The sequence below is a fragment of the Leopardus geoffroyi genome, chromosome A1 (assembly GCF_018350155.1).
Source record: "Leopardus geoffroyi isolate Oge1 chromosome A1, O.geoffroyi_Oge1_pat1.0, whole genome shotgun sequence".
NCBI classification, from domain to species: domain Eukaryota; kingdom Metazoa; phylum Chordata; class Mammalia; order Carnivora; family Felidae; genus Leopardus; species Leopardus geoffroyi.
The window spans coordinates 160,368,589-160,391,618 of NC_059326.1; positions in this window are offsets into that span (position 1 = coordinate 160,368,589).

Here is a 23,030-nt window from a genome sequence, read left to right on the forward strand (position 1 = left end):
AATGAATTAAAACTTGCTTTGGAATTTGTAATACCTTCTAATCCTCCAATATCTCTTTTCCTTAATGCTCCCTTTAGAAAGACTAGCTAGAATGATCCTTTGTTCACAAAGAAATACACATTTGGCAATGGTAAATAGAAAGAAATAAAATGGTGAGTTCAAAATGTTTTTGATATTCTCTGACCTGCAGTGCATTTCAGTATCCCCTGCTTTAAGTAAGCAGGCAGATAGTTCTTATTTTGAGCCTTGTACCTCAACAGAGCTGAGCATACACAATGGCCAATGGATATTTTGGCCATGGGTAGTCATGATATTTGAGTACAGACCCAGATAGAATCATATTCAATGAAACTGTAAAATAGGGTGTCTTGTTTCTAGGCAGTAGCACACAGCAAAAGGGGGAATATAGGTAATTAAATGCAAGTGATATAAACACATACTGTATTCTCAGTGCTAAATATAATTATATCACATGTATCACAAATGGAAAGTTTTATTTCAAAAAGCACAACCTAATTATTTATAAAGCTCTTTTTTAACTCCAGTGATGACCTGGATGATTACAGTTTAAAGAAGCTGTATTTAACAGTGTTTTTCTATGTAAAGAGTGTTTTGTTTATCAGTTCATTAAAATGACTGTAAAACACTATTTCCTCTTCCAGGTTATATGGGATAATGGTAAATACACCTGCCTTATTGTATGTTAAAAAATACATATAAATAAATAAAAAAGCAGTTATGTTAAGGAAGTGGAATCATAACCATGAGGGATTTTACCTATGACATAGTGGTGTTGCAAAGACAATTTCTATGGTGTCTTACACTGTCTGATCTTCAAAGGAGGGTATTGTCGTATTATTTGACAGAAAAATGAGGTTATATGGAATCGTGCTACTTCTGTAAGAGACCCTGAACTTTCATTTTTTTGTTATGAGTGAAGCATTTTTCAGAAATCGGCAATGAGTTTTCTAAAGCAGAAATCTTTTTTTCTTGGAGCGTTTTAGTTAACTCCATTATCATCCCTACTAGAGCACAGACTTCTTTTCTTTCTTTCTATTCTTTTTTGGTAAATAGATCTAGCATTCCTGTGGAGAACAGAAGGTGGCACTCTGCCTTCTATCTTGTGATATTTTCCACTTGAATGTTTATTTTAATTCTTCTCTGTTAAGATTCAGAACAGCACTCTGTTGGCGAGTTGATTGTTTCTTTGTGGTTAATGACCACTTTTGCACTTATCAAAAGGCAGGGACACATTCCGTGAAGTGTAATACCAAATGAGGCACCACTGTCATTGACAATTCAACAGTAAACAGTGGTTAAAGTTTGACAAGGTCCCTTACAGTTTACTTGCCCATATGAGCAACTTGTCTCCTGAATGATCTCCTCTCCATTCTGTTTTATAGACATGGGTAGTAATAATAATAATAATAATAATAATAATAATAATAATAATAATAAAAACAACAACAAAAAAATCCATTTAGGTGTATAAACACTTGGGAAAGATTTACTATTACCAGTTCCACATATACTGAAATTGAGGGTTGATTAAATGAGCATATAGTGATGTAGTCAGTGACCTTTGAGCCAGTTGTCAAATTAAACTTGTTTAACTTAAATCTTGTTTTATTTCCTTATGCTTGCTCTCATGTTGGCTAGTTCACATGAGTAAAGTTGAGATTACCTCATGGATGGCAATTAAAATCAATTCGATATCTTTACTTTGTATATATGGTACACTGTTTTCCAAAGGCATGAAAGCAGTTAAAGATACTCATCAAGTATTTTCAAAATGATGTTACTTTTTAGGGAGAATTAATGTATTCTATTTGGGGTTTTTTGAAGGTCAATTCTTTAATTATGCATATAAAACAGACCTAACAGATTTTCCAAATGATACCATTTTAGGCTTCATTATTACATACATTTTTAAAAATAATGCTTCACCTTTTATATTACTGTCCCTAAATGAGTATATTTGAATTACAAACATGATTGTGTCTGTTAAAGATATAAACTATTAGGACATACGCGTTGGGAAGTTGTTGGTTTTTTTTAAACTGGAGTTCTATAACTTGGTTTTATTTTTTAATGTTCTGGTATTAGTGTGGAGCGCCAAAATTGGCTCTGCTCACCTCTTCGGTATGGCTTTTGGAAAAGTGGACCTAGCTGAAGATCATTGGGAAACTGTGTTTTTTAAGAGCTGACTAGGCATCTAGCACAGTTCTGCCGTCCATATCCCGGATAGTTGTAGTGCTATTTCAGTGACAGCACTCCTTTTCACCTAATAATTTAAGACTTTAGCCTTGCACTCTTATAAAAGCATATCTGTCAAGGAAGCAAACCAAAGCTCATAAAGTGTTCACTGTTTTATAAAAACTAGATAAAAAAAAATTGTTCCAATTGCTAGTAAGATAAAGGAATAGCAAAGTTTGGTTGTAACAACCATACCCAGAGACAGGTGCTTGGGTGTCTTGATACTCCTCTGTGTCCTATCTTTATTTGCTACACAGATCTTATCTGTGAACCCTCTTTCTGTAGTTGAACAAATAGAATGACTGGCCTATACAGAATCTTTACAAAATCTAACCCCCCAGGATAACTGAGATGTGACTCAATCTTTGAATTGAGAATTTGAAAGTTATGAAGTCCAGGTACCAATCTGTAACTTTTTATTATATTGGGATCAGGGGCATCTATACAAGATAGGTATAGATATTCCCAGTTAGAGAGCCAGTGACATTTTGCAGGGATTCTGGAAACAGTAGATGTGGCTATGTAGCTAGTAGTACAGGTATCTTGCCCGAGTCTAGCAGCAGTATCCTCCAGGAATGAAGTCATGAGTCCTAGGAAAGATTGCTAATAAAAACATAGAAGTTTTGTAGCAAGGCTCAGCAAACTTGTATTAAGGACCCAATACAATTTTAGTGTTTCTGGGTCAATTGGCAAATGAAGGATATTATATAGGTATTTGTATAACAATTTAAAATGTGATCATTTCAACCCATAAAAATCTTTCTTAACAGACTGTACAAAAATAGGCAGCAGGCCTGACTTAGTCTGCAGGTCATAGTTTGTTCATCTTTGCCAGATTCAAAGATTTTGTGCCATGTGTACATTGTTTTAAAAAATCCAGAATAGCTTCAAAAATATTTGGTTGGTCAGCTGGACTGGAGCAACGACATGCTCACAGGTCTACTGTTTTTCTGAATTTGTAGAAGAACAGTAGCTGACAAAACAGATGAAAAGTTTGATTTGGTTGATTTTTCCTTCAGTATTGAGGACAAAATTACATCTGGTAAACATAAAGTCAGGTCCTCAACAATCAAATGGCATTTATTTAAACTATTATGGAAATGTCAGAATCCCACGAGAGAGGAAGCCTCACTGCTGCAGATAGTTTCTGATGTTTTACAATTTTATGCTTGGGAAAGAATCTGATTTAGTTTAATAAGTTGAATCATTCAGGAAAACTTAAAATACTGCTTACTGAAAAGGAAAAAATATGGGGATGCCTGTATGGCTTAGTCAGAGAAGGGTTGAACTCTTGATTTCGGCTCAGGTTCTTACGGTTCATGAGATCGAGCCCCATATTGGCTCTGCATTGACAGCACGGAGCCTGCTTGGGATTCTATTTCCCCTCTGTCTCTGCCCCTGCCACACTCACTCTCGCTTGTGCACACTATCTCAAAATAAATAAATAAACATTAAAAAATTAAAAGAAAAGGAAAAATATAAAAGGATAGTTCAGGGATTAAATTTTGTCTTGAAGTTACAGAGGCTCTTTATTGATTCTTGGGTCAATACGAACCTTTTGAGAATTTGCATCTTAGATAATTTGTAGGAAAACTTCCAACGGATTGGCAAAAGGCTTTGTCTAGCAATTGAAAGAATTGTTACCCCAAAAGGCAGTCAGGTCATCCAATCAGACAAACTCATTCTCTTGAGGCTCTGCACAATTGCTTTTCTGGATCACAGATAATGATCAGGCCATACGGGTGCTTTTAACGTCTGGCTGAGAACTCCAGAGAGAGTTCAGTAAGTTCAGTCAATTAGTTGGGCTGAATCTTCCAGTGTTCATTTGTTTCATAATTTGTTAAAATATCATTTCCTTAGTGGGAAGTAAGGCTTATAACGGTCAGGTCGTATTTGTCTTACAGAGTTCCCACGTCCATGAGCAATGTTATGTACAGTGGTTTATGGTTTTAAGAGACTTCCCCCTTAGTGTTGTCCTATGTAGGCTTCTCTATGGATGCAGTGTGTGTCTTGTCTTTCTGTTACGGGAGATAAGTCACTAACGTTTTTAGTTCATTTTAAATTTCATTTAGGACAGAAAATAGATGAAATTTCATTAGGGACAAATGATGTGGAAGTTTAGCAAGTGTCTCTAAAAAACAAAGCAAATGAAGAAGAATTTTCCTAGATAATAGACCAGAATTGTAATTTTAAAAAGTAATGGAGAGGTTTACTCTAATTGTGACTAATGAACACTTACTGACTTGCTCAGTAAACATGTTTCAGCCATATTAATTTGGTTTTTAATAGCATTTCTTTACAGATTATCTTGGTATAACTTAAAATATTGATATAAGGTTAAAGTCCTTTAAAATAATTTGCCCACTAAAATACACATGGAAGAACCCTATAAAGACTTTACCAATAATCAACAACTAATAAATTCTCATTGTTTGCTAACAATGTTCCCTAGATTAACTGTCATATTGTATCTATTCTAAGAGGCACTTTTTTCCCTTTTTTTTCCCACTTTAATATATTTGGAATTGGAATGCATCCTATACGTGATAGCATGTTATGGTATAATTGGCAGTCTAGAATTGCATAAAATGCCAGGGTATCTTAAAATTGATCTTGTCTTAAATTCAATGAAATACATGATATCTGAGTTACCTTGGAAAGAAGCAAATAGAAAAAAATCATATGACAGAACAGAAACAGTCAGAATTTGAGGATATAAAGCTCAATTCATCTAAAGCTTAATCTAAAGTTAAATACATCATTAAAGTAATTATTCATTGGTGGCTTCTTTTATGCATTAAGATAGCAAATGAAGGGATATAAAAAGTGTATGACACCATCCCTTATCACAAAGGAGTGAAAAAATATATACAGGCCAACAATGAAACAAAACATTTATTGTCCAGCCATTTTATAAATATTATATATATAGCTACACATGTGTATTCACATATACACTATTGTGGTTAGATTAGTTGAGTACTTTGGAATTTTTATCAACATAATGGTTATCGCACCTAACACTCATTGAATGCTTCCTCTAGACTGTATCAGAAACAGCATAATGTAAGACCTAAATTACAGAGGATCCTGAAGAAATGGTAGGGTTTATCCAAATTCTAGCACTCAAGACAACAAAGCATTCCAGATGGGAAAAATGCTGTCAGGAAATGTTAGGTGCCCATTATTGGAGGAAAGAGTTACAATGACAGTAAGATGTAATTTCAGGGGGTTCAAGACTAATGCTGGAGGCAGTGGTGATAAGGTGGCCTAATAGACTGATAGCAGATGGTAGAGAAAAGAATGTGCCAAAATGAAGAAGGCCCTGAGAAGCCATCAGAAACATTTAAGGGCAGGGCCCCCTCTTTAATCTCTGAAAAACCTTCTCTTGCCTCTGGTGTTTTCTGTAGCTTTCACTCTGTTTTCATTTGCTGCCAGCCCTCAAAGTTGCTGTTCACTCCATGTCTTACTATATATTTAATGAACTCTTTATACCTCACAGCTTGCCTCACCCCCACCACCCATTACACTGAAACTGCTTTCAAGTGTCTGCACATGAAATCCATTTTATTTCAGCGGTGCCATGTTAGGTACTATTGAAAACTGCCATTGTAAAGAAAGAGAACTGAGGCCCACAGAGTTGATTTGACCCATCCAGGGTTATGTAGCTCTATGTGTAGTATCTGGTTGTAAAACCAGACCTGCTGACTCTCCTCTGTTTTTTCTTGCTTGACCCAGAGATCCTTTATTTGCATTCCCATGGCTGCCTGCCCAGGACTGTCACCATCCCATCAGAGTACAGATGCCTTGATAGAGACCCAACCAGAGGAGTCATTCAATAATTCTGCCCTTTCCTTTATCACCTCATAGCTCTATCCTAACATCAGAATCCAAATTAGAGTTGGATGATAATGATAATACGTAGATGTTATGTAACATGCTACAAAAGGAAAACCAAATAACTGAGGTTTAAGTAATTGAATGACTTAAAACAGTGGAAGCAGTTGCCAAGGTTCTATATTGTGATTCACACTCTTGATCACTGATATTATTAAGAAAAGCTCTCAAATGATGTTGAACTATGTGTTTTATTTGTCTTAAGTGTCTTAATCTAGAAGACACAGATAAAGAGTTTTATTAATAACTGGATTCGTTGAAAAAAATATTTAAAAAAAAAAAAAAAAAGGGCGCCTGGGTGGCGCAGTCGGTTAAGCGTCCGACTTCAGCTCAGGTCACGATCTCGCGGTCCGTGAGTTCGAGCCCCGCGACAGGCTCTGGGCTGATGGCTCAGAGCCTGGAGCCTGTTTCCGATTCTGTGTCTCCCTCTCTTTCTGACCCTCCCCCGTTCATGCTCTGCCTCTCTCTGTCCCAAAAAAATAAATAAACGTTGAAAAAAAAAAATAACTGGATTGATTTGGTAGGTTACACTCTAGGAGAATTTGTTAATATTTGTAATGACTACATGTCGTGCATATATTTTCTAAGCAAGAGAAATTATGCTAACATTAAATTATCAGAAACCCTTAAATTGACATTACCATAGGCTTCCTGTGAATCCAGTGGTTTTCCTTTCCCTCTTCTAGTTCCCAACCTTGTGGGAACTATTGCTTCATTTGAGAGGACCCTGGACAACAGATTTTTTTTTTTTTTACCAAAGTATTTCTCTGCATTTCTGCTAAATTTTAAGAGAGATAAACCCTACTCTAATTGCATTCATCAAAATTGATAATAGTTTGATGCATAACCTAAAAGTGTGTGTTCACATGCTCAATTGATAAGATTCTACTTATCCCTATCTCTTGGTCAAGTGACTGTAGGTTCTGGTTTGTCTGGGACAGTCCAGATCTATGTAGTTTTCCTGAAAGCCTATTTAGTGTTTGTCCCAGATGAAAGTGTCTTACTTTAGATGATGAATTATATGGTTACTCCCTCTGGTCCCTGAATTGGTCTTATGTATATTTCCTCTGTGGTGGTAAGGTGGGCCTTAACAATTCCAATCTTGAATCACAGTGGCCAGCTTAGTCAACAGCAGAAACCCTTATGTGGGTTATATGACTTCCCTGAATGTTATTTTGGCTAGAAAAATGTGCTGACCAAGAGACCTCTGTTAATGTGGAGGGTTGGGGAGGGGGGTTGGCTTAAGCTCTACCCCAACCATAAAGACTGAGGTCTAGGCAAGAGTGGTCCCTCAAAGCAAAATGTCCCTATAAATGCTACTTCCAGATGAAAGGTAGAATGGACATCTGGAAAGTAAAACTGTGTTTGTCTTTCTATCTATCTATCCGTCCACATACACACACACAATTTTAAAGACGATCTCACCCCTTCTCTCATTTAGATCAGAATTACTGAAGATACTGTCTTCACTAGTAACTATTTACCAAGTTCTCCTCATCTCTAGAGTTGTGTGCTTCCTTTTATGTTACTGACACTTCCATATTGCCTTCTCATGACATCACACCATCAGCCATCTCCCTTTTCTATATCTCTACTATCAGTTATCTGCTTTCTCTGATATCTCTACCTTTTATTCGTTAATTACTTTCTGTTAATTTAAACACATAATCAAAATTTTGCATTTAAAAACACCCTCTAAATTTAATGTCTCATGTCTTAAATATCTGTGGTGTCTTCTCTCTACTGTTTCAATTTGTCAATTAACTAGTGTGCAGTTGTTGTCTGTTATTTAAAGTCTTTAAACTTTCAACACATTTTAATCAGCAAATGACTCACTCTCTCTAACCAATAATTGCTTGAAAATTTTGGCTTTTGTTCTGAACTTGGCATCATGGATTACTCCTTCCCTACTGTGAAGACTAGATTTAGATGCCCTGCATTTCTCTTCTCCTTCATCTTTGTTTACTCCATCTGAATTCCAGGTGGGCTCATATTTCCTTGTCTGCCCCTTCACATTGGGTCTTGGTTCTTTTGCTTTTTTATCTGTATTTCACACTAGTTTTACATAGTTTCATTCTAATATTTTTAGCTTTTATTTATATACTATTTCCAAACTCCTAAGCCTAGTTCAGACCATTCCTCATAGCCTCACAATATTATATTCCATTGCCTATTGGAGATCTCCCCAGAATATACTTTTGATGCCTCGTTCTTATATTCAGAGTGAACTCATTATCTTCCTTCCTACATTGACTTCTCCTCCTGAATTTTCTCTTACTGTGTACTTGAGTACTCCAGGGAAAAATTTAGAATACATGCTTGAAATCGCCTTCCTTTTTCTTACAGTTAATCAAGATTGCTAACTTGTACCCTTACGTGTTGTTTTTTCCAATTTTCCTTGCATACTAGTAATTGCTACTATTGCCTCTTTATCTTAGGGTTTCAGATCTTATGTGTTACTATAGTCATCTTCTTTTTGCAATTGTCTTTACTTCAAATCCATCTTGGACATGATGTTGAAGTTGCAAGCCTAAATGTGCTGCTCCTACTTTACTTAGAACCCTTCAAAAGCTCCTCATTGACTGCTATGAAAAATCCCAAGTCTTTAAGAAGGTTATGCTTGATCTGGCCTGAATACATACCAATCTTACTTTCTTGCTTTTTTGCATGCTTATCCTTTTATATTACATGAAAAATAGGAGCAATAAGGTGAATAGAAAGATAAAGGCATTATGTGGGTGGGAAGGGACTTGGGGGGCACTTTCCTAGGCAATTATTTGTGACAGTTCCAAAATAAACTACCTGTAAGGTTTGTTATGATTTGATCACAAAAAAGGAAAATTTTGAAAAGTAGACCTGAAGTAAGAATTGAAAGAGGAGTTGAGAGTTAATGTAGAAATTACCATTAGAGTCAGAGATCATATGGGCACATATCCTCCCTCATTTGATCAACTACTGATTATATTTCCTGGTAAGATGATAAGGAAGTAGTGTGTATGATTCATGGGGAGAATTAGTGGGATTTGAAAAAGTTGAGTACCAGGATTTTATAGTATGTCAGACCAAGATTAGTCCTTAGCTTGTGCCTATTTCAACTTAGTAATTTTATAGTAAAATAAATGTAAGCACAAATATCTGTGCAGATACCTCGTTTCTAATTTCCATTCTGGTATTGCTAACAGAACTTGAAGTAGGGAAATAATTAAATGATTTCTGTATTGCTGTGTTGCCCTCTCTCTCTGTTCTAGGGTTTTTTTTTTTCTCCTTAGTTAACAGCACTCTGAAGTTGTTCACATGTTGATGAATTGATTCACAGTAATCAGACTTTGAAGAGATGGATTTGTAAACTAGAATCCAGCTTATTTATAAAGGAAGATCTATCTAGTGCAATCTATAATGGGTACTAAGTGTCTTCTCAGCATGCCGTTCTTTTCACATCAATATATGTGGGAAACCCAGTTTGTTAGTAATAGATGGCTTTGGCACACATAGAACCAGCCAGAGCAAAGGAAAGTGGATGGATTTAAGGGACATCTCCTTTAAGGTGAGATACAGCCTGAAGGAATTATGTTTCCCTACCATAAGGATAGTTCCAAGTGGTAATCAGTGCCTGCTATTCAGAGGCAATATCTCTGCTCACCAGGTCAGTTCCTGGTAGACACTGGTAGAGTTTTTGTACTCTATTACCAGCATTCCTTTTGATGCTAATGGATTCTTATTTTTCCACATTTACCCCCAGGACTGAGTCTAGATAATACTGGGAAGTAGATAAAAATTTTTCAGTGTTTTTGCATAGTTTCCCAATCCCTTTATTTTTAACTGTTTGTCAAAATATAAAAAGGAAATCACACGTAAATGTGCAGTTAGTTGAATTATTAAAAGCTGAACATATCAGTAAACAGCACCAAACTCCATTTTTAATAAGTCCTCTTTCACATGTAATCTACTATCCTTTGATCTTTTTTCACTTTGGTTTCTGTATTTTAAAACAAGCCCATAAAGCAAGATCGGTACTTAACACCCAAGTAATGAATTGCTAAAGATGGAATATCATGTGCATCAGGGAAGATAAAAACTGTGCAGAATTGCCCCATTTTTTACTTGGACAAGTGCTGGGAGATTTGGAGGAAACAAAATTCAATGAGAGTTGGGAAAGCTTGATGAAAAAAACAAGGAATGAGTCTTGAATTAAGGGCAGAATCTATGAGAAGTCAGGGGAGAAGGAGTGAATAGAAGTGAGGGAGATAACACAGCATGGCATTATAAAAATGGATGAGGAGAGAAGAAAGAAGGCAAGTGGGGGGTGAGGTAGGGGATGTAGGCCATGGTATAGAAAGAGGAAAAGTTGCAGAGGTACAGAATCCAGCAAATGGAAAACATTAAATACAAAGTAGAGACTGAGTCATGGTGTCTATAAAGAATGACCATGACAGACATGATTTAGACATAATGGTTTGACACAAATATGTTGAAGGGCTTGGAGGGTAAGGGAGTACAACTGAAAAGAGTAATGAGACTGTTGCTGTAGCTAAGCTATGGGCTGATTTAGCCTTGAACTATAGAAATGGAGAGAAATGAACAACTCTTGGGTATTTGGAAATAAGGGTCAGAATTAGGTTACACACTGAATATGGGGTGTCGATAACAAGAAAGTAAGACAAGATTTCAACTCTGTTCGATTGATTAAGAGCAGCTGGTTTGGGGGAAAAGAGTTTTAGTATGGACTATGATGTGTGTCCATAGCTGATGGGACACACAGGTGGAAGACCCGGGTGGGCAATTGGAAATAGGATCTGCAGGCATCAGAGGTTAAGATTAGACATGCATTTGGAAATTACAGGCCCTGAGAGGAGAATAAATAAACTGCTTTTGGAATGCTAAGATGGGCAGAAACACAGTATACTAGACTTTGGATCTTGACATGGAAAACAGGATGCTTCAGACATAGGAACTGAATAAATAAAAACATAATAAGCAGTTTTTATATTCATGTACTGTTTTAAATATTTTGAGTGTATTCATTTAATTGACATCATAGCAAAGAAAACTGAAACACTAAGAAAAAGCAGAGGAGGGCCTTGAAAACCAAGGGATTCAAAGTGTCAGATTTTTGCTAAAAACTATAGAAAAGTTGAATAGATTATGAAATATCATTGTTGAATTAGAGGTAATAGTTTTTTTTTAAATTTTTTTTTAAACGTTTATTTATTTTTGAGGCAGAGAGAGACAGAGCATGAATGGGGGAGGGTCAGAGAGAGGGAGACACAGAATCTGAAACAGGCTCCAGGCTCTGAGCTGTCAGCACAGAGCCTGACGCGGGGCTCGAACTCACGGACCGCGAGATCATGACCTGAGCCGAAGTTGGCCGCTTAACCGACTGAGCCACCCAGGTGCCCCTAGAGGTAATAGTTTTATGAATATCAGTTCAGAAAAGAAACTGTAGAGAAAAAAGTCAAAAATATTTAGAAGCAGTATGAAGGCAATCCGTATTAATGGGTCTGGCATTGAATAGAAGAATAGAAACAGGATGAGGGTGAAACTACAGAATTCTAAAAAGGAGAGATTTAAATAGGATTAGAAGGAGTTGGGGGAGGAAATACATGGAAGAGGAAATACTGGAGATCCATGATGGAAGGAGCTATTGTGAAAGGGGCATCCTGGGAAATAATAAAAGAAGTGAAATCTACTTTATGCATGGGAGCATTAACTGCAGGAATAGGAGATGTGTTCTTGGTTAGTTTTGGGAAGAGAGTGTGAGGGAACCTGGTAACAAAGTCCTCTTGTGATGACTCCTTACATGAAGAGCTCACAAAAGGGCTTCCGTTGTCTTAATCAAGTCAAAAACAGAAGCAGACAGTACTAGGAACTAAGTGTTAAGGAATGGTGGAAGAGAGAGGGTGGATAGCAGGAGAAAGCTAATGTTCATTGAGAATGCACTTGATGCCAGGTTCTGGGATTAAAAACTCTGACAAATGGTCAGTATGAACTTTTCATGCATCAGTTTTATAAAGTTGAAGGTATTCCTTGAGGTTATCTATGATTTTTCAATCTTTTATTTTACTTGGGATAATTTGTCCTCTTCTTTCATCTTCCAATATTTTATTTTATCTCCCATTGACTCTGGGTTGACTTATTTTATTCTGTAAGAAGAATTCTGCTCAGGTTGAATTCCAATTTGAATGTTCGGTGTGTAAACATAATCTTATGTACCAGCAATTTCCTTGAATTTGAAGCTTGCATAAATACACTTTTGGGTTCTCCATCATCTGAGTAGAAGTCTTCAATCTCCTTAATGCAATCTTTAAATTACTTTACGTCTGTTGAAATGTTCATGTTTTATAGAGAAGTAGATGAGTTCTTATTCTTTGGCAGACTAAGAGAATTATGATCCCAGGAATAAGAAACAAATAATAAGTTTATTATGTACTTGACAGAATTTTACCCGGTGTCTTTATCATCTTGAAAATGATAGAATAGTTAAATGCTTCTTTTTGATAAAATTACACTAGGTTATAAATGTACAAAGGACTACCTTGCTGTATAGTTATATTTGTATTTGTTTTCTGTCTCTGACCCTTTTTATCTGGCCATTGAATGCTCTTGTCTCTCATGTATTTAAGCATTAAAAATGGTAAAAGCTACAAAGGGCCATATTTCATTCTTTCTCATTGCCACGTAGTACTCCATTGTGTATATAAACTACAATTTCTTTATCCATTCATCAGTGGATGGACATTTAGGCTCTTTACGTAATTTGGCTATTGTTGAGAGTGCTGCTATAAACATTGGGGTTCAAGTGCCCCTATGCATCAGTACTCCTGTATCCCTTGGGTAAATTCCTAGCAGTGCTACTGCTGGGTCATAGGGTCAACGTGGATGGAACTGGAGAGTGTTATGCTAAGTGAAATAAGCCATACAGAGAAAGACAGGTACCATATGTTTTCACTCTTATGTGGATCCTGAGAAACTTAACAGAAACCCATGGGGGAGGGGAAGGAAAAAAACAAAAGAGGTTAGAGTGGGAGAGGGCCAAAGCATAAGAGACTCTTAAAAACTGAGAACAAACTGAGGGTTGATGGGGGGTGGGAGGGAGGGTAGGGTAGGTGATGGGTACTGAGGAGGGCACCTTTTGGGATGAGCACTGGGTGTTGTATGGAAACCAATTTGAGAATAAGTTTCATATATTGAAAAAAAAATAAAAATAAAAAGTTCCATGATGCAAAAAAAAAAAAAAAAAAAAAAAAAAAAGGTAAAAGCTACATTGGAAAAACACAGGTCAATAATAGGGAGACTGGTGTTCAAATATCAATGAAAGGGTATTTAATGGTCTGTTACAGCTATGTTTGCTGATTTTTGTCTGCTAAGCCCTGGAAAGCATCTTCTGAGGGTAAATTTCCACTTGTTTCTGCGTGGGTTTTCCTTCTGGTATTGCTACAGTGACTGCTGTGTCTTGTAGATGCACATAGACTCCTCAATGGCAATTTAAAAACATTTGGTTTCGGCCACAGGATTATCAGAAAGGCATTTGTAAGGATGAATATAATCTATTAATTAGATCAGCAGCAGCATTTTTCTTACACAAGGCGCAGGATTTTTAAAAAGTTATTCTGGTATGTATCTGAATCACTGATGTAGACCTCTCTTAAAGATTCCTGCTTAATATACCTGAGAAATTTTACTGAATATGTGTTTTGAAAAATCCCCCTTGATAATTTTGAGGTATTCCAATTATTCAACCAAAATTACGTATTTCACAATTGATAATTATGGGATATTTTGAAGTAAAAAATTTGAAACTTTGGAGAGTCTAGTTGTCACGATAAATTTCTTAGGCAGTTGTTAACTGATATAAAACGCTTTGTAAATGTATCAACTATTTGTTACTTTCTGGAATTTATCCCATGGAAGTTTATCTTTAAGCCTTAGTTAGAACATTAATAAAAGGGGGCTCCTGGGTTGCTCAATTAATTGAGCATCGACTCTTGAAATTGGCTCAGGTCATGATCCCAAGGTTGTGGGATCAAGCCCCACATTGGGCTCCACGCTGAACCTGGAGTCTGCTTAAGATTTTTTCTCTCTCTCAAAACAAAAAACCAAAAAGAAAACAAAAAACAAGCAAAAGCCACAAACAATGAGAATTTTAAGAAACTAGTAAAACAATTGCAATAGATAGGATATAAGACTAGTTGCTGTAACTAAACCAAGGACGAGGCTTTAGATTGTTAGACTATTTTTCAAGATGTTCATTCTGTTGCATGAACAAAGCACTGTTCCCAGCAACTTATCTGTATTCAAAGCTATTGGAGTAGGAAAGGGAGGTGAGTGTTTCTATTAAGAATGTGATCTAGAAATTGCAATCATCATGTCTGCCCATTTCCCAGTGGCCTAAATTTAATCACATAACTTCACCTTGCTGCATTTGGGAGATTGGGAAATAGAGTCCTTAGCTAAAATAGGTCACTAGCCCATCTTAAATTCATGAAGCTCTATTTCTTAAATAAAACAAAAACAAAAACAAAGGAATGATAGATATTAGGGAACATTTAGTAGACTCTTTGACAACACTCAGGCAAATTAGAAACAATCCATGGACTCAAAATTTTGAAGAAATGGAAAGATAAAAAATTATCAGGGGAAAGTAGCGAATTCCATGCAAGTATGAAAATTCAATTCAGCATTAGTATCATAATAGGATTTATCAGACATTTAATTGCTAGACTATTTGTAAACTAGAGAAGTGTAAGAAACAATGCTAAAAGATAGTTGTTTTTTCTGGTTTATGGAAAATATTACAGTATTGAAAACGTAAATAATTTCACGATTCCTGCCTATACATTGAGAGAAGACTTCTCAGTGTTTAACATTCATAACCTCGTTTTTGTTTGTTCTGACAATGTGCTGGACTGTTACTGGGCCTCTCATCCATCCTAATTATAAAAATTGAAAAGCACTTGTAGTCTTGCTCATTCCTTACAAAAGAGAGTGACAACTCTGACAGTTTAAGTTAAAAAACCCAGTAAAACTTTCCCATAAAGCAATACCCACAGTGAAAACAGTTGATCACTTTATACAACAGAGCCAAGCTCAAGCCTATAATGAATTTTGAAAGACTTCCCTTTAAAGCTAGGGAATAAAAAAGAGATTACAGATAAAAACACAAATATAATTCAATAATGTGCATCTTTACTTGGTTTCTAGCCTCACTTAATTTGATTTTGCTGTGTAGTTAATTGAAATGTCCAAAGCTTATCCAGCTTAGCATACATACAGAACCCTGATCAACTATGCCTTGGTTTTATATTCATTATTTTGGTTTATTCGCTTTAATGGCTACAATGGTTTTGTTAACTTATTTCCACCATATGGACATATGCATGTCCCCATACTTGTATTTCAGTGTCTTTGTATTCATAGGAATGTGATTAATAAAAAGACACCTTTTAGTTTACATTAAAATTACTGGTTCTTGACATGGGGGGTCACTAGCTTCTGTATGCTGCAGCTGAAGGCTGGTTGAAAGATTACAGCCAATCTGATTAAGTCTCATATTTGCTACTCCATGCTTAGAATTCTTGGCTATAACCCCAATTTTTCCCCTTGATCATAACCAATTTACTCCTTATACTGAAGATGGAAAAGGGCAAATGTTCATCTTCAGAGTCCTAAGCAGACTTGAGCATAAGACTCATTGATATCTAGCTGATCTCCTTTATTTCAGTATGGACATCCCATTTAATTACAGTAGAAGGCAGGTAATACACAGCTCTCAGACTAAGATGGATAACTTGATTACATTTTATAATTTTTTTGACTAGACAAGTGTTGGCAAAGGCAATACATTAGTCGCACTGTCGAGGGCATCAAATGTCATAGTGATAATGGGGTTTGTGACCACGTGTTTCCTTTGACAGGCTGCCACATGCTGTTCTGTGGTTTTAGAATAGTGCTTGAAAGAGATGAGAGAAGGTTGTGAGGAGGTGAGAAGTATATGAATCAGTTCCTGGGGTGTCCTGGGGCTCCGAAGAAAATGAGTTGAAACAATTCCAGCTCTCACTTTTTTCCTTCAATCAATTCCCAGCTGGGCTGTGACAGAAGGCAGATGATAAGAAAAGAGGGGAGAGCAATAAAGTGCAGCCACTTTATAAGGGAAGTAGTTGTCTCCCAGAGGGAAGGAGAAAGAAAAAGAAGCAAAAGAGTTTGGGGGAGGGGTGGTAAGGAACGGAGCTTGCTTGGAGGAGGAGTTAGTACAGTAAAATCTTTAAATGTTGTAAATATCAGCAGTAACAACAGTTAAGAAATTGAAACAGGTGTAATAGGGTTTAATGGAAAAGGCTTTACTGTAACAGTACACTGATGATAGTAGTCAATATTCACATGTTTGACATGAAAAATTGCTTTGGTAAATTGAAAATGAAGATAGAAGAAACAATCAAAATTACCAAGTGAACTTTATGTAGTCATTAACAAGGCAGGATGATTCCTAAATCACCAAGAAAGCAACCAAGAAACCACCAGGGACTCCCCAGTCTCAAGAAAAACTGAGAACACATAATTTTATTTCACCTAATTCTGTTATTAGGTATATTATTATTACTACTTTTGTAATGGCGTCATAGATCAAAGTTATAGAGCACCAGCTTCATTCGACATGTCTTAAAGGGAAATGCTGGAGTGCTTCTGTGTCCCCCCATAAGCAAAAGCATTGCTAGACACGTGGAGGCACAGACATACTTGTAAATGATAAGACCAAAGTGTAGGATTGAGCAAATCCTGCCGTTACAAATGAGTCACTTATATTTCTGTCATGCTCAGTGATGTATAAAGCAAAGTCAGACTGAGGGGTATAAAGTATTTTACACAGAACTTTGGAATAATGGGATACATGTTAAAGCCTAAAGTATAACAATACTTAAAAGGAAATTAAATTAAAGCATATGTCAAAGGAGTCACAGCAATATCGGGAGAATATCATTTAAAATGAGCCATTAAAGGAGGGGTGCCTGGGGGGCTCAGTCAGTTAAGCATCCAAGTTTAGCTCAGGTCATGATCTCACGGTTGGTTAGTTCAAGCCCCATGTCAGGGTCTGTACTGACAGCTCAGAGCCTGCAGCCTACTTCAGATTCTTTGTCTCCCTCTCTCTCCGCCCCTCTCCTGCTTGTGCTCTCTCTCTCTAAAAAATAAATAAAACATTTAAAAAATTAAAAAAAGAAAAAAATGAGCCACTAAAGGAAAAACAAATGTTCTTTGTTTTTTTTTCTTTTCTCTCTTCCTCCCTTTCTCCCTGCCTCCCTTCCTCCCTCCCTCCCTCCCTTCCTTCTGGTAACATGATTTTCTAGTTGCTTTTGTAGAAGTCAGAATGTTAGAAACATATCTGAAATGTCTGATTTTCTTGGGAAAAGCAACCGATAAGTTATTTTCTTTGACTTTTGGTAGTATAAATGAGTGACCCTAGTCCACAGGAGAAAAGACCAAAGAGTGAAAGAGCGGAAGATTGCTGTTCAAATAATCAGAACCTCACTCCCACATGACTAAGAATAATAGTTGAAGTTATTTAGATCTGTAGTAGTTTTAATGATGGCAAGATCTAAGAAAGTAGCTATATTGATGCCTATTGGTTTATAATTAAATATTAAGTGCACTTCTTCACGGTACTCATGGTCTTTCTAGAAACACAGGAAAGGCTTTTCTTCCAATGCGCAGAATTATAGAGCAAAGACTCTTCTCTGTGATCCCATCTCCTCCCAAGACTTGGGAAATAGACAATTCTAGACACAAGCTGTATGTTCAGTAACTACTCTTTTTGGTAGAATAGGTGTGAATCAGCCTCCTATGTACAAAAACTTCCTTTGTACCGTGAACATATATTTATTTTTGTGGACTATAGGACTGCCAGCATTTTCTCTGTTTTCCCCCATGCTGTGTACTAATACCATACTAAATAAAAAACATTTTCCACAACTGTAGTTCTGCTACCAAAGAACCAAATAATAAATATTAAGGTTGAGGCGGATCCTATAAATGTGTCTTATATACCTCTGTTTAACTCTGACTCAGAAATCCTTTGTTTCAGTGTTTGGTTTTGGTCAAATGATTATTTTAACCATCTCATTGATTTGGAAAGACTGTATTATACTGCTAAAGAGAAAGAGGCAGAATTTCTGAAGAATTAGAAATGGAAGGAATTAAAAAAATTAAAGTTACATTTTAAAAGCAGAAATTCTCCCACAAAAATTAAGCTCATCAGGTCATTTCTTCAGCCTTAAGAAACAGATTTGAAAATAAAGTAGTTTTCCTGTTGATCTTCAGAGTCCTAGATTTAATCTTTCTCTTTTTTTTATCTTAATCTCCAGAGAGATTTGCCAGTGGGTTGGGTTTAAGATATGCAAATATGATACAGTGATAAAGCTAATAAATTGCAAATCCCACAAGATCCAATGGTGACAGATGAGTGTCAGGTTTGTGCTCAATAAAATGAAAAACAAATCCAGTAAGACTTATTAGGGGGAAATTCCATCCCCCCCCCCCCGAAGTAACACTGATTTTTTTTTTTTCACCATTATTTTCTCTGGCTATAATTGTACATTGAAATGCTGTTAATAACCTACTACTTAACGTTTATTTATTTTTGAGACAGAGAGAGACAGAGCATGAACGGGGGAAGGGCAGGGAAAGAGGGAGACACAGAATCGGAAGCAGGCTCCAGGCTCTGAGCCATCAGCCCAGAGCCTGACGTGGGGCTCGAACTCACCGACCGCGAGATCGTGACCCGGGTGAAGTCGGAGGATTAACGACTGAGCCACCCAGGCGCCCCTAACCTACTACTTAAATGCATTTCTTCAACAAAGAATTTTTTCTTAACCTGGAAACGATTCACCTTTTTTAGAAACTACATTTGCTTATTCCATGACACAAATAATCCTGTGTTTTCTTTCAACCAAAATTAAATTCTGACCCTATAAAAAGTGTTGGGATAAATATCTAGAAGAGAAAAAAGCACAGACAAGTTTAACATCTACATGAACTGACAGGACACTGATGAGAGTGTATAACTCCATGTATTTTTGGAAAGAAATAAATTGCATTACTCCTAATGCTGCGGTACCTCATCTTGTGCAGAGCTGTTGGGGTCACGAAGATGCAGTGGTCATAATGAAAACAATTTATTATGCATGAGTCAATTCCCTTATGTTGTGTCCAGAAGATGTTGGGCTTGGCACTAGGGGGCTAGTGGGAATAAGAGTCTTAAATTCTTTATCTGTAACCTTAAAATCAGAAATCGAACATGATAGTCTCACATGACAGAGCTCCTTTAACTCTTACAACACCTGAAAGGGAGCCTGGTTCTTTTCAATTAATAGACACATATGTTAAACCAACTGACAGAAAACCTTTCCCAGAAATCATTATGACCCCCTGATAGCCTGATTTATTTGGGGTTCCCTGGGGGGCTTATTTTTAATCAGTGATATAAAAAAATATGTTTTCAGTTCAGGAGTACTTGGAGATAGTTTGTGGTGATCCCTGTTTGGGATAGTCACATGGTTACGATGGTTGACTCTACATGGAAGCTTCTTGCAGGTGTAATGCCCAAAGTTCCTAAACCTCCCACAAAAGACCACCAGAGTCGTGAGTCAAAGCCAAGCGGCAAGGGGCGTTTATTGCAGGTTCGAACCTGGACCTCTGCGTACTCATTGCCGGTGACGCTAAGAGGCCTCGATCAGAGTTGGTATAGGGTTTTTATAGACAGGGACAAACAGCATAGGTGAGTGAGGGTCCTGATTGGTAAATTCTAAAGTAAGGACATTTGTGGTTTTCTGATTGGGCGTCCTTTGTCTGTCCTTCGGCGAGAAGGCTTTGTCCGTTACTTGTGGTGGGAGGAGAAAAAGGGGGAAGGGGAGGAATGTGTTAAGCAAGCAAGATTACAGAAGCGAAGGACGCCAGTTAGTTTGTGTACAATTACTATAGTTACTCATTTCATTACATATCAGACTACATTCATTTAGGGAGATTTACAACCCATTCTACTACACGGCGGGTTACATCCAGGAAAGGTCTCATAATGCTCATAGCAACCAGCAAGCAAAACAGACTTCTCAGCAATTGCATTTCTTGTCAAAGATCCACAATACGGGAAGAGAGAACTTAGCTTTAAACTAAGGTAGGGCTGTCATTTGGATTGTTCCTTTCAGCAGGCAAAGGTAGTGCTGCAAGTTTTCAAAATGATTTGTTTGCTTTCCATAAAACACATGGTGGATTTCATTGGTTTTCAGTGTTTTGAGGAAACCTTATTAGAAAGTTTTCCTACTCATTTTTGTCTAATCCCTCATGGAAGCTTTAATGCTGCATCCTTTGGAACCTTTTCTGATCTACCCTTCACTCCATACAGGGGTGTCTCTTCCCTTAAAAACCTGGCACTATTTTCTGCATCCTTTTCTTGTAACACTTAGAATATGCTGCCTTGCGTTATGGTTACTGGTGCACATATGTATTTCTCAATAGGGTTTTGGGCAATTAACTCTTTTTTCCTTTCTTCCTATTTGTGGTTTGTCCTTTCTCTCCTTCAAGCAGCAAGGTTACCAACTGAGTCTTGCCTCTAGGGAAAGATGTGACAAAAGGGAAGTCACGTATAAAGAGATTTTCCTGACTAGTTTTCAGAATTTTAAGCCCTGAGGAAAATGAAGTGAATTTAAGTGTTTAACCAAATGTTAGAAGGTTTGGAGATGGAGAGAATCATCCTCTTCATCCCTAGAAAAATTCTCCTGGGAGTTCAGGGGAAGAAAAAACAGAGGGGAAGTGACTGGAAAACAAAACAAAAGTGAAAACGGCTTTGGGGCCCTGCTTTGGGGTTTGGGTCTCTGGGGTCACAGAGGAAAGAGTGAAGATGGGTGGATAAGCTCAGAGACTTCAGCGTGTAGAGTGACCCAGAAGGAAAAGAATGATTATTTTGTTCTCCAGTAAGGGGTAAGTAGTTGGCAGTAGGGAATACCCCTTTACAGCTTTTCTTCTGTGACCTTAAAGTCAAGTAATTGACTCTTTAGACCTAAGGATATAAAAAGTAGTGATCTCTCAGTTTGCTACCTGCTTAGATGAAGGACTAAGAAGGAGAGAGGGTGATGGAGAATACAGAAGAGAGGATGGAAGGCAGTGAAAATCATGTACTTACTCTTGTCCTTTAAGCTCTTTGATGCCTTGGCATTTTATAAGGCTTTAATTACTGGGATGCAAATCGAAATCAGACTGAATGTGTCTGGGTAATTGGTTGAAAGTAAATGCGTCCTATTTTGTAATGGGAGAAAGACCGATTTCTTTTAGATTTAATAAAATAAAGACTGTTTTGGGGAGTTTTGCCACACTTGAATTTATGAGGTCCACTTCATGTCTTAACTACATTTAAAAAAATTATCAAAGGGTGCCTGGATGGCTCAGTCAGTTAAAGCGTCCAACTTTGACTCAGGTCATGATTTCATGGTTCATGAGTTTGAACCCTGCATCAGGCTCTCAGCTCTCTCTCTCTCTCTCGCTCTCAAAAATAAACATAAAAAAATTATCAAGCATTTATGATGTACCAGAATTTCTTTAGGTATTTTATGAATGTTAACTGATTAAATCTTACCATTCCACCATGAAAAGGTATTATCTTTGCTTCATGTCCTTATTATTACTTTTTTAATATTTATTTTTGAGAGAGAGAACGCGAGCTGGAGGAGGCAAAGAGGGAGGGGGACAGAGAATCTAAAGCAGGCTCTGTGCTGATAGCAGAGAGCCTGATAGAGGGCTCAAACCTGGAACCAGGAGATCATGGCCTGAGCCGAAGTTACAGCTTAACCGACTGAGCCACTCAGGTGCCCCCATGTGCATATTTTTAAATAGACAGGGAAATTGAGCCTAGGGTGATGATGGACACTACCCAGATAGTTTAAATGACACATGATGGGATTTGAACTCTCATATGTCTCTGGAAGCTGCCCTTGACCATGACACTCTGCTGCTCCCTCTCATACTTGACAGTTTTTTTTTTTTTTTTTTTAAAGGCAGGCTATGTTTCAAACTATCTTTACTTTACCTAGAGTGCCTGCTATACTATTTGGCTAAATATCTAATGAAATAAACTTATTGAAATCTATAGTCCAAATAATGAAGGGATACTAAATAAACACATTGAAAAAAGAAAAAGAAAAGAACCAAGTGATTTGGGAGGGTGCTAAAGTCCACTGAGGAAGTGTCACTCTCTTTTATCATAAAATCCTTGCATGCTGGCTTGGAGACCTACGGTGAAAACTTCCAGTGTATTAACCATAGAACCATTTTTATTGTTTTTTGTTTGTTTGTTTGTTTTGTTTTGTTGGGTTTTTTTTTCTTCACCTTTTTGGGTGGAAAGCTATTTTGCATATTGTAGCAAAGTGGTAAGTAGTGTCATTAAATTTGAGCCAGAGCTGTATGTGAAGTTACTAAGGCAATAAATCACACAATGGAGCCATATTTGATGAAAAGTTGTCATAAAGTCTCTCTAGAGTCTCAAAACTGTTGTTTGTTTTGGTTTGTTTAATTTTTTGGTTGTCTTGGATTTTTGAGGAAATTGATTAGGCCATTAAAGATCTCACTAAATTGTTCTGAGCTGCTTGTGGTCAGATATTATGATAAGTCATTGGTCATTCTCTCAGACAATCAAATAAAATTAACTGCCTGTCAAGGTGTAAAGGCTGAACTAATGATGTGGCTCAACTTTGAGAGGATGTGTTTAAAGGAGACTAGAGTCAGCTGTTCATGTCCACTGATGCTGGAGCAAGAGGTTGAGTTTAGGTTGCAGTTTCTAAAGTTAGAGGAAAAAAGCTTTCAGACACAGAAATGTGTGGGCTTTGGGGGAATTTTTTCCTTGA